Raw genomic sequence first — 16,406 nt, forward strand, 5'->3', positions numbered from 1 at the left:
TCGAAAATCGAAACCTTATCGTCTCCAACTGATAGAAGTCATTGAAACGTATAGCTATTTATAATAGAGACGTGTCCTAATTTTCTATAATCAGTAGACGTTCTTATACTTTTCTTATATCACAAAGAGTATAGGCTACGCTTAAGAAAAAGATATTGTGGCCTACAAATTTCCAAGGAACACTTGTAACTCGAATTTTGGAAATTAATGTCGCACAAAGTTAACTCAGTCTTAAATTACACTTACCTAACTAGAGCCGCTTGTAATAAGTGTTATAGGTCATAGATATTAAACAAACACTTGACCTTCTATTCTATACTATAACCATCTCATAGTATTTGTTACAGATCATAGGAGTTAAACACTTAGGTAGCATTTGTTATATTATTAACCACCTTACCACACAATAAAAAAAAAAAGAGAGAAATATGTACTCTGAGTACATATTAAGTGATTTTATTGACTACCATCACATCTTTTACTATTTCTTTCACTTTTAGCTTTGAACAAAATTTTAAATATACCTTTCTTCTTCCGGCTATGATCAACCTTATATCCCTATGGGGTCATGACCTTGTATTTTGATGTCAATTGTAACTTTTTTAAAATATACAGTGAATTGTAATTTTATTGAAGTGTAAGTTGATATAATGAAAAATGAAACTACTACGTATTGAATTATGATTTGAATTTGTAATTTTAACAAAATAATAAGACTAAAATATGAAGTGTTAAAGTGTTAAATGAAGCATAAAACAAGTTTTTAAAGAAAAAAAATTGGGTCAACCACCTTGTCTATCCAATTCAACGATCCAACAAGTTCAAATGGATCAATAAACTTGACCGAACAAGTTTCATGCCCACTCGGCCGGTTCAGTTCTGTAAACATGATGATCTCATATGTTGTTAGTGAAATCGTGTCGTGTAGCCAGGTAGTGGTTGTTGGAAAATTTGTTACGTGTGCATTAGTAGGTTTTTATTATACAAGATATTTTTGGATGTTTGATTAGTATTGATTATTCACACAAGGTATTATTGTGCTTTTGATTTTTGAAAAAAAAAAGTTAAACCAAAAAATGAAATTTCATTGGATGCATTTTATTCCAGAAAATCTATCTTTGAGGATAATGAAGGTTGATTAATAAGTCATTGATCCTAGGTAACCTGTAACTATATGTGATAACGATGTGAATTTTCTGTGATCAATATGCAATTTTGTACTTCTGGTTTTTGTTCTTTAGTATGTTGGAGTTAATCAATATGGAATGTTGGATATTATGGTGGTCCCGGTGTTACCTCAAAACTATAATTTCACTTACCTATTGAGAGCCACATTCAATTTATGTTAGATATTTTTGAAACCGGATTATCATTTTTGTTATCTTTTATCTGTTACTCGATTTGGGTGAACTTACTAGTCTTTTGATCATTATGTTGCTCGTATCGGGTGAAACTTGTTTATTTATTAAGTGCTAATCAGGGTACTATGTATAGTATACTATGCATGCGGTTTTCTCGATTAGGTAGAGGCCTTTAACTAATTTGTAAAAAAAAAATGTAAACTTAGTAGTAAGTTGATGCTGTAAACTTATTTTTACTTGTTGAGGGCCTCCGAAATATCAAAGACGACCAATCACTTACTAAGTTACATGCGATGATAAAAGATCTATCACCCGAACCAAATATGAACTTAATATGAATATACAAATCTCAACATGATGTATTTGCGCATCTTTCCACCAACTCTATACCTTTTTGTTTCACAATCATAACATGATGTAGGGCCTAAAACACTATCTAAAAGGATGTTTTGTTGTAAAAAGTTATCTTGAATTTCACTTCAAATAAATCAAGATGATGTCTTTATTTTTGCAAAATACATAAGTAATGCGTTTCCTCACACATTTTTAGACCTAATTCAGTTTTAACGTCGCTCAAATCATACACATTAATTCAAATCTCAAATTATGAATGTGTGATTATTAGTTTTGTTTTGAAAATTGGAGGCCTTAAAGGTGGAAACCTAAAGTTCTAGCTTTATTTCATTGTCCCTAGAGTTAGACGACACTGACATGATGTATTTGCTTTCGTCATGATATTTCCACCAACTCTAAATACCCTACTATGTTGAAACATGAACATTCTTTTCATCGTCTCTCCTATTTTAGTAAATAAAACACACCTTAAAAGGACTTTAACATGTAGTGCCCATGTCACAATTTGTAATATGATTTTACCTACCATTACACGACGGCTTAAACGAAACAAGTTATTCAGTTATCTTTTCTACTCGAGAAATATCGCAAGAAACATATTTTTTCCCACGACATATTCATTATACCTCCTCTGCTTCTTTCTCTAATCAAGGCGTCCCCTTTTCTCTTATCTTATGGATCAGGAACTTTTTTTAAAAACTTTTTTTTAATATAATCATTACCAAACATTAGGCTTATAATAACAACATTTAAACAATATATTGTTTGGCCTCGTTCCCGGTAGCCATACTTTAATGTCGGATTACTCATAAACACAGTTCTACAAATCAGAGTTTATTAAAACTTTTGCGGAAACGCTAACTTAAATCATTTGTTACAAAACATTAAATCATGTCTTTGATACCATAACACAAAATATCATATTTAAAACATCGCTTCTTCCATCTTCAGATGCCAGCCATTCAATCAATGTCATGTGTCATCCTCATGCTAGCTCCTCGGTCTACTCACCTGCGTGCATACTAAAAGTCAGCTACGCTGAGTGAGTTCTAGTTAATCAAGCAACTTATCATACAACCACTACATGCATCATATACGTATCCGAAGACACGTAGTCCACTATCTAACCTTCTCACCTTACCACTTAACCTCTTATTTACCCCTACCACTTTGCCACTTTAATAACGTATAACGTTATGCCACTTTGCCACTTTAATAACGAAGTCATGTATAGGCTTACCCTACCACGTACTATCGTCATGCCACTAACACTCTTACTAGACTCTTGCCACTTCTAACACACTCTACCTCTACTCGTCTACAACACACTTCATATCAGTACATCATTTACATAATAACCAAGTTACATCATAACATTTGCACACTTATGACCACTTAGAGATCATTTCCCTTGCCGACACGTGCAATATCCGAAGATCGTTCACGTACCGACAAGCTTTCTTTCATAACGATCATAATCATACATTATCAATATATATTCATCTCTTTATTTACAACCTGACAGTACGCGCAATATCCGAAGATCATTCGCGTACCGACAAGCAATCATCCGTATCTATCACATATATCATGTATGACATACACTTACCACTTAAGGTAAGTGTATTAACTAATCATATCGAGTATGCACACAACCCCGAAAACATAACAAGGAAATGGGGCTAGGAACTCACCTGAATGCGATTACGTTCACCGTTTATAGTTATTCCTTTCTTGAGCTGTGCACGACTAACTGTATAACAATTACACGTATCAATTAACTATTACTACTTGTATCATATTTCTATCTTAATATAACCCACAACGAACGGGGTCCGGGGGCAGCGCCCCTGGCAGAGGGGTTCTAGGGGCGGCAGCCCCTAGCGGGGTCCAAGGGGCAGAGCCCCTGGCTGGGGGAAAATTTTTATTTCCATTAACTATCTTAACACATTTTTCATTAGGATTTTAATTCATTTTCTAATTCGTTAGCCCGATTCGTGGTCTAGTACTGGATTACTTTTACTTAGCATTTTAAGCGAACTTATCATTAAGCGAACTTGTATGCAACGAAGTTAACCATAGGCGAACTTGTGTCCAGCGAAGTTAAACGTTCAGCGAAATTAGCATTAGCGAACTTGCTTTAGGCGAAGTTCACAGTAGGCGAACTTGTCGGACTGGCGAATTTGCTATGCTCAGCGAACTTGCTGGGCGAACTTGCTGTGGGAGAAGTTACCCAGAAGCAGCTATGGCTCATTCCAAAACCTCTATAATCAGTCCGTTTTCAAGGTGTAATATATTGATCAGATATTAATAATTCTCGCAAACATTCCCTTAGCCATTTTTGGATAAAACACGACCCGAAAGTGCGTAAAGTATGGACCTTTAGATTAAAACGTTCAATACTGGGTTCAAGGGTTTATTTTTAAACGAGCCATGGCAGCCGTAAGTTCGTCTCTAACATCAAGTTTACAAATTTACGTTCCATTTACACCCGATCTAATCTCGTTCTAAGTTTCAAGGTTAAACGTCAATAAAAACGTAAACTTTAAGGTAAAAGACATCCTTTAGTGCTCGTTTGGATCTCGTTTAACTTGGTTATGAACTCTCAATCTTGTATATAGCTCGTGTAACAACGATCTAATTCCAACTAGCGTTCGTTTGGACTCGGATCTCGCTCTCTCTCTCGGCGGCCGTATGGTGTAGTGTATGCGTGTGTTTGTTTTTGTGGTGTAGAGAGAATAAGATAGAAATATGGATGGAAAATAGAAAGGATTAGGGTTTAAGAGGGTATTTATACTCCCTTAAGCCCATGGGCTCAAATCCCATCTTTCATTTTTGGTCCATAATTAATTCCCCTTAATTAGTGATATGGTCTAAAATATACGTATTATTATATAAATATTTCATTCATACTTTTGAACTACATTTATAATGAATATTATTCTAGTTGGTTCATTGGTGGGTTTTTAATATTCTAAAAGATAATTATCTAAAACGACTTAGTTAAGATACAAGACGACATCTTAATGTCTTTGATATAATTATTTGTTCGTGTTTTAGTTATCATATGTTAATAATAGATTTATGATTATTATAAAATAAATAGGTAAAAGAAAACACAAGTAATTTTGGTTTCGTTATATTACATGAAATATATTATTATTAAATGAGTTAATAAATTAAAATATTATGTAAGTTAAATGTCATGTGCAGGGCTAGGACTTGGATGTTGTTGTGGGCTTGGAGTTTTCATATGGATCAAAGGAAAGAAGTAAGCAAAAAAATAAATAAAAAGAACCCTATTTGGTCCTAGGTTTTTTTGGAACGAGAAGAAACACAAAGAAAGGGGCAGACGTGGGAGAAGGGGCTGCCCCTACTCCATCTGGGCGATCAATCAAAAGAAGAAGAATAATAAAATTGAAGCAGCCATACACGTCAATTATTCCACGGTAATATCTTCAAAAAAGTAATTAATAAGCAAGCTAGCACACAACTCAATTAATATAAACTCATATGCTAGTAGTTCAATTATTTTTAATTCTTTTTACAATGAACTGCGTTATATATTTTATCTTTGTTTCGTCGATTATTATGATTGGCTAAACCTGTTATACTGCATGGGTTTGGATGAATACTTTTTAGACTCGTTTTATTTTTGGTCTTGGATTATTTATTGATTGGTTCATGTTTTGGTAAAGTTTTTATTTTATTTGGTTGTGATGCATATGCGTATTTGGTATTAATTTATTATCAGTTTTTGTTCCATATGTGTCTTTGTGAATGTCTTTCATGTATGGATGCATATTAGGTTACTTACTGTGTGTTTGTAACTAGTTTATGGTTTATTGTTAACGTATTCTATAGGAGCGGTAATTGAGAGTTTAGAGATACCTTATATTCTGTTACTTGAGAGACCGGGAGGTAATTAAATGTCGTATGTTTTGGTCTTTTGCAGGTTCGGGTAGTGATTGCACGGGAGTGAGTTACCCTAGATTCCTTTAGATTCTTACAGATCCGAATTATAACCGAATTCAATAAGAATACCCCTTTACGCCTTAGGGTGTTTTGTGATTAGAGAGACCGGGAGGTAATTTAATCTTTTGGTACCTTAGCATAGTTAGGTTAGGTGAGACCGGGAGGTGATCCGAACCATTAAACCGTTGAGCTTTACATGATATTTAGGGTTCTTAGGTATTGTTGGTGAGACTGGAAGGTGATCTAGCTTACTTTAGTTATTTCTTAAATTTCATATTTTTAGAATACGGTACCAATCATAAATCCAATTCCGAGAGTTTACGAGTTGACTAGTAGGATTCCTTACCTAGGTAGTTGTTCCCCATATTTGAGTTTTAGTTCTATTTGTCCGTGTCTAGTTTTAGAGTAAGTATTATTTAGTTTATATTTAATAATTAAAAAAAAGACAAAAATCAATTAAATCTATTTATCTAAGTTATTAGTCAGAGTCTAGTTTAGGTGTCGCTAGTGTCCTGTGGGTTCGATATCCGGACTTCATTAGGCTTTACTACAGTTGATAGGTACACTTGCCTGTCTAGTGGTCTAGCATTAAGATAGTCTAGATTTATAAATTTAAAACTAGAGTGTCTAGGTTAAGTTAGGGTTTTTATAGACCGCGTTTTTCACATCAATTAGCCTACTTATCCTTTATATTTATTATTCTTATTATCCACTAACTCAATTATTTCACCCGACTCAAATAATATATAATATTATTTTAGAAATTTCAGGATGTTAGATATATGTTTTGTAAATGATAGATGAGTTGTGTTTGAAATTAAAAAAGTACTAATATATGAGTTAAGTTTAAGCTTTAGAAACGAGTTGAGCTTCAACACTTGTAAGTTAAACAAGTTGAGCTCGGTCTTGGCTTCACTCGTTGAAATATCTTGCCTGTAAGTAGAGTGCCTATGTCTTAGTTCTTTTGTGGTGTATGACTTTTGGGCTTTTAACTTCAAGTAGATGTTAACATTTATTTCTTAACTAAGAGCATGCACATGTTCAATGAAAATCAGTATATAACACTCTAGCGTGAACCATCGTTGTCTGTCTTAAGGATACTGGATACAGTTATGATTCTTTTATTTTCTTTTCAAACAGTTTAGTGTGTTTTATTTTTATAAAAGTAACGTGGAAAGTTGTGGCGAAACAGGAAAGGATTGAGGTGGCGAAAAAGGTCGATAATGTTGGTGGCATGCGGTACGTAGTGTGGTGGTGGTGTACGAGTGCGATGATGTCAAGCATCTTCATGGAATCCGAGAGGAAGGTACAATTATTGCATGCGTTCTATTGTTACTTAAGTCAACAACAAATAAGACTTGTGCACCACTTTGACTAACAAGAATTTTATAAACCCTTAAAAAGACTTAAAATATAGTGAGATTGGAGACATATTTTATAACCTTATTATTATTATTATTATTATTATTATTATAATAATAATAATAATCATCTTTGTTTTGTTTCTATTCTTATGTTTTTCCTGTTCAATACAGAAAAATAAATGTAAGCTGGATGGTTTGGTTACAAAATATGTTCCTCTTTGTGTAATTTTTTTGATTGTGTGCTAGCTTTTTGCTAGCCGTTTTATAATATTTCACCGTTAATTTTTTATTTCACATCCATCTCAACTATTAGGAACAATAAGCTAAAACTACCGACTACCGGGCACGGACCCAATATGATCAAGACCGGTAAACTAGGAGACGTCATATGTTTTGAACCGCCGACAAATTCAATTTTATCGGTTCACATTGTTAAGTCAGTTTAAAAAAATTTTAAAATTGGATTTTTAAATGATATAAATCTAGAGGGAGAGATGCAAAGAAATTTGAGTAGAATTTGATTTGAGAGAAAGAATATGACATTGGTTATAGGATAATTAATTAATATTTTAAATGGATTCCACTCATTTAATTTACAGCATTCATTAAACTCTATTTTTGAGTTCCATTTAAGAAAGAAATAGGATGAAAAGAAATGTAGGCTTGTGTTTCCGAGTTTTATTTAAGAAAGAAAATAAATAAATAAAAATTGTTTTTTTTAGAAAGAAGAAAAAATGAAAGAAAAGTGGGAGGTTTTGATGGTACAAATTCCATCTTTCTATTTTGAAAGGAATTTGATGAAAAGAAAAAGAATTAAAAACAAAAGTGGTAAGTAATGAAACTGTTTTCTTTAATTTTAAGCTAGCACAAAGCTAAAGAGCTGTCTGCCCCTGCTTTCTACCACCTTGATCGTCCATTGAAGGTGTTAGAAAAAAGACTTTTCAGTCGGGTCAAGTGACATTTTGAAATAATCCAAGGTGACCCACCGTTTGTTGACTATCTTTTAATGTGGTTTCAAATATTCCAAACACTTCCGTCCAACCAACTATCCGAAAGTGGCTATAAAGAAATATACAAAAGAAAATTATTTTTATGTCTATTTATTTTGGTCGTATTTTATATATTTTTTATAGAAAAAAGTTTATTCAGTAAAGTTTATTAACTATTCTACTGAATACACCAAAAAGTTTTTTTTTATTTTTTTTCTAGGTGTATAGTCATTTAACTTTTCCAGTCTAAGTGAAACATTTTCATGGACGTTAAAAGTTTAAATCAAGTGAGCCAAGTGAAATTATAAGGCCACGCGTAGTTAAAACTAGACACATGTGACATTTCGCGCCATGTAATGCCTAGTCAACTTTTAAAAATGCACCCCCTTAAAACGCCTCTCTCCTCCCCCCCTCCACAACGTTATGTACATAACTTGCTTCCTAACACGCCACCTATAATGCTCGAGTGACGGTGTTCCCAGGCATTATGGCATCAAAACACCACCATAATATTCGCACTACGGATGATCTTATATATAGTATAGATTGAATAAAAATTTGATATTTTCTAACTAAGCTAGAAAGACATTTGGTCTTTCATTCTTATAATTGATTGTTGATGAACGTATAAATAGATGAATAGAATGTATTTTGGGATATCATATTTGCTGATTCTTTTTATACTCTCTTATTTTTAAAACGGTCAAATTTTTTTCATACAATATTTAAAAAAGAAAAAAGATTCACAACTAAGCATTTTTTATCTTTAACTTATGTACCATATCATTATACAAACAATAACAAAAAAAAACAAAGTTGGTATTAGTTTTATGTTTTATAACATTTTTGTACTGAATTTTGTGATATTTTTTACTTATTTTTTATCATAAAATTTTTGTACTATATTTTTTTGCTACTATTTTTTTTATTGTATTTTTTTATGCTGCTGATTTTTTTTTGGTGTATCTTAAGAAAACAAGAAGGTGATCCTCACTTGTGGGCCGTGACCTAGTGATAGGTGGTTTCGGCTCTTTAATGGAGACTCAAGTTCGATTCCCATTTGTGGCATTTTAGGTGAATATTGACAATGCATGATTTGAGCTACGCTTTACGAGGTTGTCAATGCAAATCCCGAGCTCACTAGGGTTTTCATCCCACAATGTGTTATGCGATCGAGTTTTGCTCTTATGGTATCATAACAACTGTTAAGTAGCAGTTGATGGTATGGTTTCCAACTTTCCTTGGGGAACGCACAAGCCAAACTCTGAATCCAGTTGACCCGGTTAAGACAACATATTTGGATCGGAGTGGGACAACGAGACTCTTCAAATTGAAGAGTGGCGGTGGTCTAACACACAAAAAGTCGTCGTTTGAAAAAAAGCAAAACAAAAGGGTAAGAGCTTGTGTTTTAAGGGTATAGTTAAAATACAAATGGATATAAAAATAAGAATTGTGAAAAGGATTTGTAGCTATAAAATAATTCTTCATAAAAAATTCAAAAAAAAAATCATAGCTCAATATATAAATAAAATACGAAAAAATATTCCACCGTCATTCCTGTTCCAAAAAAAGGGGCGAAAAGATAAAATGCTAAACATGAACAACAAACACAATGATACAAAAAAAACACAATATATCGCATAATATAATACAATACCGAACAAAATATAACACAATGTTAAGTAATATACCACAATATTAAGAAAAAAAAAGACACAATCAACGATGAAAATAAACACAAAACACAATGATAAACAAAAAGACACAATGATTATTTCACTCAATGATATGTCTTTTTCGAGATCTTTTTAGAACAAGGAAGATGAAGTAACGTTTTTGTGTTTTACATTTCTTATTTTTTTTATTAAAATTTGAGTTATGATTTTTTAATTTATTTTCTCTATTTTATTGATATTTTTTTTATGAACATGATCATTCATCCTTTTCATTATTGTCTCTTTTTACATAATAACTTGACCCTCTTTTTTAAATGCTCTTTAATCCTAATTATGGGGAGTATCATATTCCATCTCCATAATTCTTCACATAATATTAATTCTTTCCTTTTATCATCGAAATCTTAAAATTAAACGTAGTTAAACCCAAATGGTTAAAAGAGGCTTTAAGCTTAACTCATTTTCGTTCGTTTTAAAAGCCAGGTGATTATTATTGTTTAATATTTTTTTAAGTTTCTTAATCATGTCCTAGATCTTAATATATATTTTTGGGTCTTTCTAAGTGGTTTATAAAGTTCGAGTTGGTCAAAGTGAGGCTCAAAAGTATTATGTGTTGTTGACTTAAGTAAGGCTGAGGGGTGTGGAGCGCGAGAAAGGGCGCGTGAGCCCAGCCGCTCGCGCCCCGGGGCGTGAACACCACACCACCGAGGCGTGAGAGGGGCGCGAGAGGGGCGCGAGCACGAAAAACAAAGCAGGCGCAAGGGGGTTCGCGGGACCTGTGTGGCGTAAATGGGCTTGGGAATGGTGAAAAGAGCCGTTGGAGTGTTAAAACTCCCACCATGGAAAAATAAAACAACCGGAACGATTTCCGTCGTGCTTAACGGGTTCTCAAAGTCCAAAACTCCGGCGACTGATTCATTTTCCGGCGAGGCGAATTTGTAAACCCGGTTGAACAGACCGGTGTCACGGTCAACGACGTCAAAGGAGTAAACACCGTCGACCGGAGTGGCGTTGGCGGTGACTTTCCGGTCGAGAAACTCGGCGAGTTCCCGGCGTAAGGTGCCGTCCGGTCGCCGGAGCATGTTGTAGGATAACTTCAAGTGGGATATTAGCATCCATGTGTGTATAGGAACAGCTTTATAAATATGGTTTTTTTTTTAAATTTTATTAACTGTGATTTTAATTGGTTTTTGGACGTTTATGAAAACAAAATCCGCTCGCGCCCCCTGCTCGCGCCCCTCCACACCAGGGCCTGGGGCGCGAGCACCACAACCAACACCCATCTTATCAAGTTTCTCTGTCTGCCACACGTCACAATATTATTGGCTGGGGCCCCCACTTGCGCCCCCTCTCGCGCCCCCCACACCCCTCAGCCTAACAATAGAACACCTTTCAGGAAAAAGAAATAAAAAAATGTAACGGTAGAACACATGCAATAATTGTACCTTCCTCTCGGATTCTATGAAGATGCTTGACATCATCGCACTCGTACGCCACCACCACACTACGTACCGCATGACACCAACATTATCGACCTTTTTCACCACCTCAGTTCTTTCCTGTTTCATTGCCACTTTCCACTAACTTATAAAAAAACCTACTAAAATTTCATGAGAGTTTAAAAAAGAAAAAAAAGAATCATAGGATGAAAGGTAAATAGACAAGGCATAGAAATATAGTATTTAATTAAGGCCATTTTTATGTATTACAAAAGGTTACATTCGTTTTTTAGTCAAGCAAGTGCCTTAAATTATAAGTTACCACTGTAGAAACCGAATTCGTGAATTGAGTAAATAAACAGAAAATTAACAAACAGTTTTATTACTCATACAATACAATACAAGAATCTGAAATACAATACAGAATCAAATAAATAAACCAAATACAATACGGAAAAAAAATAAATATAAACGGTTTGGTTGAGGATCGTGTTGAACACGGGGCCCTTAAAACAATATTTCAAGCCTCCCAAGAGAACTCGTTGTTTCCCAAGGTACAACAGCCGGAGCAGTAGTACTGCCGGAGTTAATCGTAAACCTGAAAAAGGTTCAAATAAAAGAAACCAGAAATGTAGAAGAAGAAGAAGTTGGAAAAACCTTGCAACAATGCTTGTGTTGTGTGTAAGGTTGGGTGTGTGTTGCAACTTAGTTTACCTCTCTATTTATAGAGGAAAAACAAGGCACAAGTTTTTCATCCCACCAATGTGGGATACACCAGTATAGTATTTTCTTTCAAATACACACGATCACACATCGATATCTCATTCATCAATATCTATTAGTGTGCATTTGTTGTGTCATAAAAACCTACTAATGCACACGTAACAAATTTTCCAACAATCCCCCACATGAATGGAAATCGATTCTTCGAAGTAAGTTTCAGAAGTTGAGTATTGCCGGATAGGTAGGTGTTACCCTTTGAACCTTCCGTTGTGAAGCATACTTAGCCTCCTAGCGGTTTGTAGTCGCGATGACTTTGAACAGACCCCCATTTGTGTAGACGACAATATGCCTTCACATAATACTTTCCCTGGTTTGGTCAACCCCTCATTCTTGTGTCCGTTGTGGTCATGGATCACGGTCCTGGTTCTGCGAGAGCTCTAGGAAATTGCGCATCCCCACAATTCCATTCAAAGCGACCACACTTCTCTCTAACATAGGTGATTCCCATGAATTTAAAAGCATCATGGTTATTTCACTTAACCTTAATATGCTTAACCTATCCCAAATTTCACTTGTTTTAGGGTACTCTCCTAGGATAAAGGACTAGGAAGTTCAAGACTTCCTTTGGTTTTGGGGTACTCACCCACAGTGACTGCCTCTGGTCATATGATTAAGTTTTCCTATTGAACTTAGCTCTTGGGATCTCCAGTCTGCTAAGTTAGGTTTCCCTCATACTTCCTTTATCACGGGCTTTAGTCCCATTCCTCTCGACAACTTATAAAATTTATCCGTGCTTAAGCCTTTTGTTAACGGGTCTGCAATGTTATCTTCTGACCTCACATGGTCAATCGTGATAACACCCGTTGACAGTAGTTGTCGTATCGTGTTATGTCTACGTCTCATATGCCTTGATTTACCATTATACATTGAACGTTGAGATCTACCAATTGCAGACTCACTGTCACAGTGTATGCAAATTGCCGACAACGGCTTTGGCCATTGTGGAATGTCTTCCACGAATTGACGTAACTATTCTGCCTCTTCCCCAGATTTGTCTAAGGCAATGAATTCAGACTCCATTGTGGATCTAACAATTACAGTTTGTTTGGATGATTTCCAAGATATTGTTGCCCCACCAAGTAGGAACACGTACCCACTTGTTGATTTGGAATCTTTCATATCCGAAATCCAGTTCGCATCAGTATACCCTTCGATCACAGCTGGATGGTTGGTATAATGCAAACCATAGTCTCTTGTGTATCTTATGTACCTAAGCACCCTTATAATAGCTTTCCAATGTTGAACACTTGGATTGCTAGTATATCTACTTAGCCTACTCACCGCGTATGCTAAATCGGGTCTCGTACATGTCATGAGATACATTAGACTTCCAATGATTCTTGAATACTCTAATTGAGCAACCGGCTCAGCTCTATTTTACATAGATGTAGAGTAGTATCAACAGGAGAACGAGCCACTCGCTTGTCTTCCTTGTTGAATTTTTCAAGAATCTTGTCGACATAGTGTGCTTGACTCAAAGTAAGACCTTCTTTGGTTTTAATGATTTTTATTCCAAGAATAGTATCAACTAAACCCATGTCTTTCATGTTAAATCGTGCCTTTAACATGTCTTTTGTAGATTGAACCATTTTATCATTACTCCCAATGATAAGCATGTCATCCACATAAAGACATAAAATAACATAACCTTCATTTGTGTTTTTAACACAAACACATTTATCACACTCATTAATTTTGAAACCATTGCTAATCATGACTTGGTTAAACTTTTGGTGCCTTTGTTTTGGAGCTTGCTTCAAGCCATACAAAGACTTGATGAGTTTGCATACTTTGCCCTTTTGACCAGGGGCGGAGAAACCCTCAGGTTGCTCCATGTATATCTCTTATTCCAAATCACCATTTAGAAAAGCCGTTTTTACATCCATTTGGTGCACTTCCAAACTTCGTAAAGACGCGATTGCAAGCACCAATCTTATAGAGGTTATACGTGTTACTGGTGAGTAAGTATCAAAATAGTCTAGACCTTCCTTTTGTCTAAAACCTTTGATCACTAGCCTCGCCTTGTATTTATCAATACTTCCATCGGCTTTCATCTTCTTTTTGAATATCCAACGATATCCAAGTGGTTTGCAACCAACTGGAAGATCTACCAATTCCCAAGTATGATTTTGTAAAATCGAATCAATTTCATTCTTGATTGCTTCTTTCCATTGAGGTCCTTCAGGTGAGGTCACCGCTTCATGGTAGGTATTAGGTTCACTTTCAACCATAAAGCTTACGAAGTCAGGACCAAAGGATTTTGCAACCTTTTGTCTTCTGCTTCGTCTTAAATCACCATCCTCAGTCTCGGGCCGTTCATGTGTTCCTTCATGAACCAAGTCGTCATTTTGTGTTGACGAGCTTGCACCTACATCATTCGCTCGTGATGATGAGGCCTCATGTGTGTGTCCTAACTTAGGAAACACGTGCTCAAAATATGAGACAGTATTGGGGCTCGCCTCCATGAAAGTGTTTACGTGTACATTTGGATTTTTGGATTCATGTACCAAAAACCGATGTGCACTACTATTGTGAGCATATCCAATGAAAATGCAATCAACAGTTTTGGGACCAATCCTAAGAGCTTTAGGAGGTGGTACGGTGACTTTAGCTAGGCACCCCCAAACTTTCATGTATTTGTACGAAGGTTCTCTTCCCTTCCATAACTTATAAGGAGTCTCGTCCCTATTCTTGAGAGGTATCTTATTTAAAAGATAATTTTCCGTTAAAATGGCACCCCCCACATGTCATGGCTTACCCCAGAACTAACCAACATGGCATTCATCATCTCTTTCAATGTACGGTTCTTTCGTTCCGCCATGCCATTTGATTATGGAGAATAAGGAGGGGTTAATTCATGTATTATGCCACTTTGTGCGCATAAATCCGCAAATGGTGAAACGTATTCACCTCCTCGATCGCTTCTCACACGTTTAATTTTCTTGTTAAGTTGTAACTCAACTTCATTTTGAAACAAGATAAATTTTTCTATTGCCTCATCTTTACTTTTAAGTAAATATACAAAGCAATATTTTGAGCAATCATCAATAAACGTGATGAAATATTTGTTTCCCCCTCTTGTTGGGCACATTTTTAAATTGCACACATCGGTGTGAGTTAAATCAAGTGTTTCGGTTATTCTTTCAACCGATTTGAAGGATGATCTTGTAAGTTTGGATTCAACACATGATTCGCATTTCGAGTTTGTATCATTGTGGAATGTTGGTATGCTTTTTAATTTAATTAAACGACGAAGTGAATTGAAATTTACATGTCCTAATCTACCATGCCAAACATTTGAATTTAAAGACTCAATAATATAAGCATAAGTAGATGCCTTATTCATTTCATTTCCAATTACGGTTACATCAAGTTTAAACATACCATTGAGGGCATAGCCCTTATCAACATACATTCCACGCTTAGTCAAGACAAACTTGTCCGACTCAAATACTAAACGAAAACCAAACTTATTAGGCAACCAACCCGAAACCAAATTCTTACGAATTTCGGGCACATACAAAGTGTTGCTCAAAGTAAGCTCTTTTCCCGAAGTCATCTTCAAGATCACATTCCCTTCACCCTTGATGTCGGCCGTTGCTTGATTCCCCATAAACAACTTAGTATCACTAGCAGCCTCCTTAAAGGTGCTAAAGAGGGTCTTGTCACCACACACATGACGGGTCGCACCCGTATCAATGAACCATCCTTGCGGTTTGTCCCCCACAAGATTGATTTCTTCAATCTTTGCCGAGAGCTCGGTGATCATTGCCACCAACGGTTCACCATTTTCATCTACCATATGCGCACGCTCACGCTTAGGCTTATTGCATTGGTTCGCACAATGGCCATTCTCATTACAATTGTAACAAACACCTTGGAAGTTTGAAGATTGAGGTTTCTTTTTCACAACCTCCTTCTTCGGTCCAAGGTTCACATTTCCCTTTCTCTTATTCATTTTACCCTTACCCTTATGCCCCCCCATAGAAGATTGTCCAAGTTCAACTATGTTGGCCTTAGCCCTTGGCTCCACACGAGCTGATTTTTGAGCCGTTTTATTGTCTTCCTCAATTCGAAGACGAACAATTAATTCATCAATAGTCATCTCCTTTCGTTTGTGCTTAAGATAATTCTTAAACTCAACCCAACTAGGAGGCAACTTTTCAATTATGGCTGCAACTTGGAACGTTTCACTAAGTGTCATACCCTCAGCATGAATTTCATGAAGTATAACTTGTAGTTCTTGGACTTGGGTGATCACAATCTTGGAGTCAACCATTTTAAAGTCCAAAAAACGGGCCACAACAAATTTCTTTGTTTCCGCATCTTCGGTTTTATACTTCTTGTCTAAAGACTCCCATAGTTCTTTGGCAGTCTTTATCCCACAATAGACGTTATACAATGGATCCGCCAAACCATTGAGCACGTAATTGCGACATAGAAATTCAGAATGTTTCCAAGCGTC

Source organism: Bidens hawaiensis, unplaced genomic scaffold (genome assembly GCF_021521415.1).
Source record: "Bidens hawaiensis isolate Kalapana, Puna unplaced genomic scaffold, B.hawaiensis_p1.1 tig00039502_1, whole genome shotgun sequence".
In the NCBI taxonomy this organism is placed as follows: Eukaryota; Viridiplantae; Streptophyta; class Magnoliopsida; order Asterales; family Asteraceae; genus Bidens; species Bidens hawaiensis.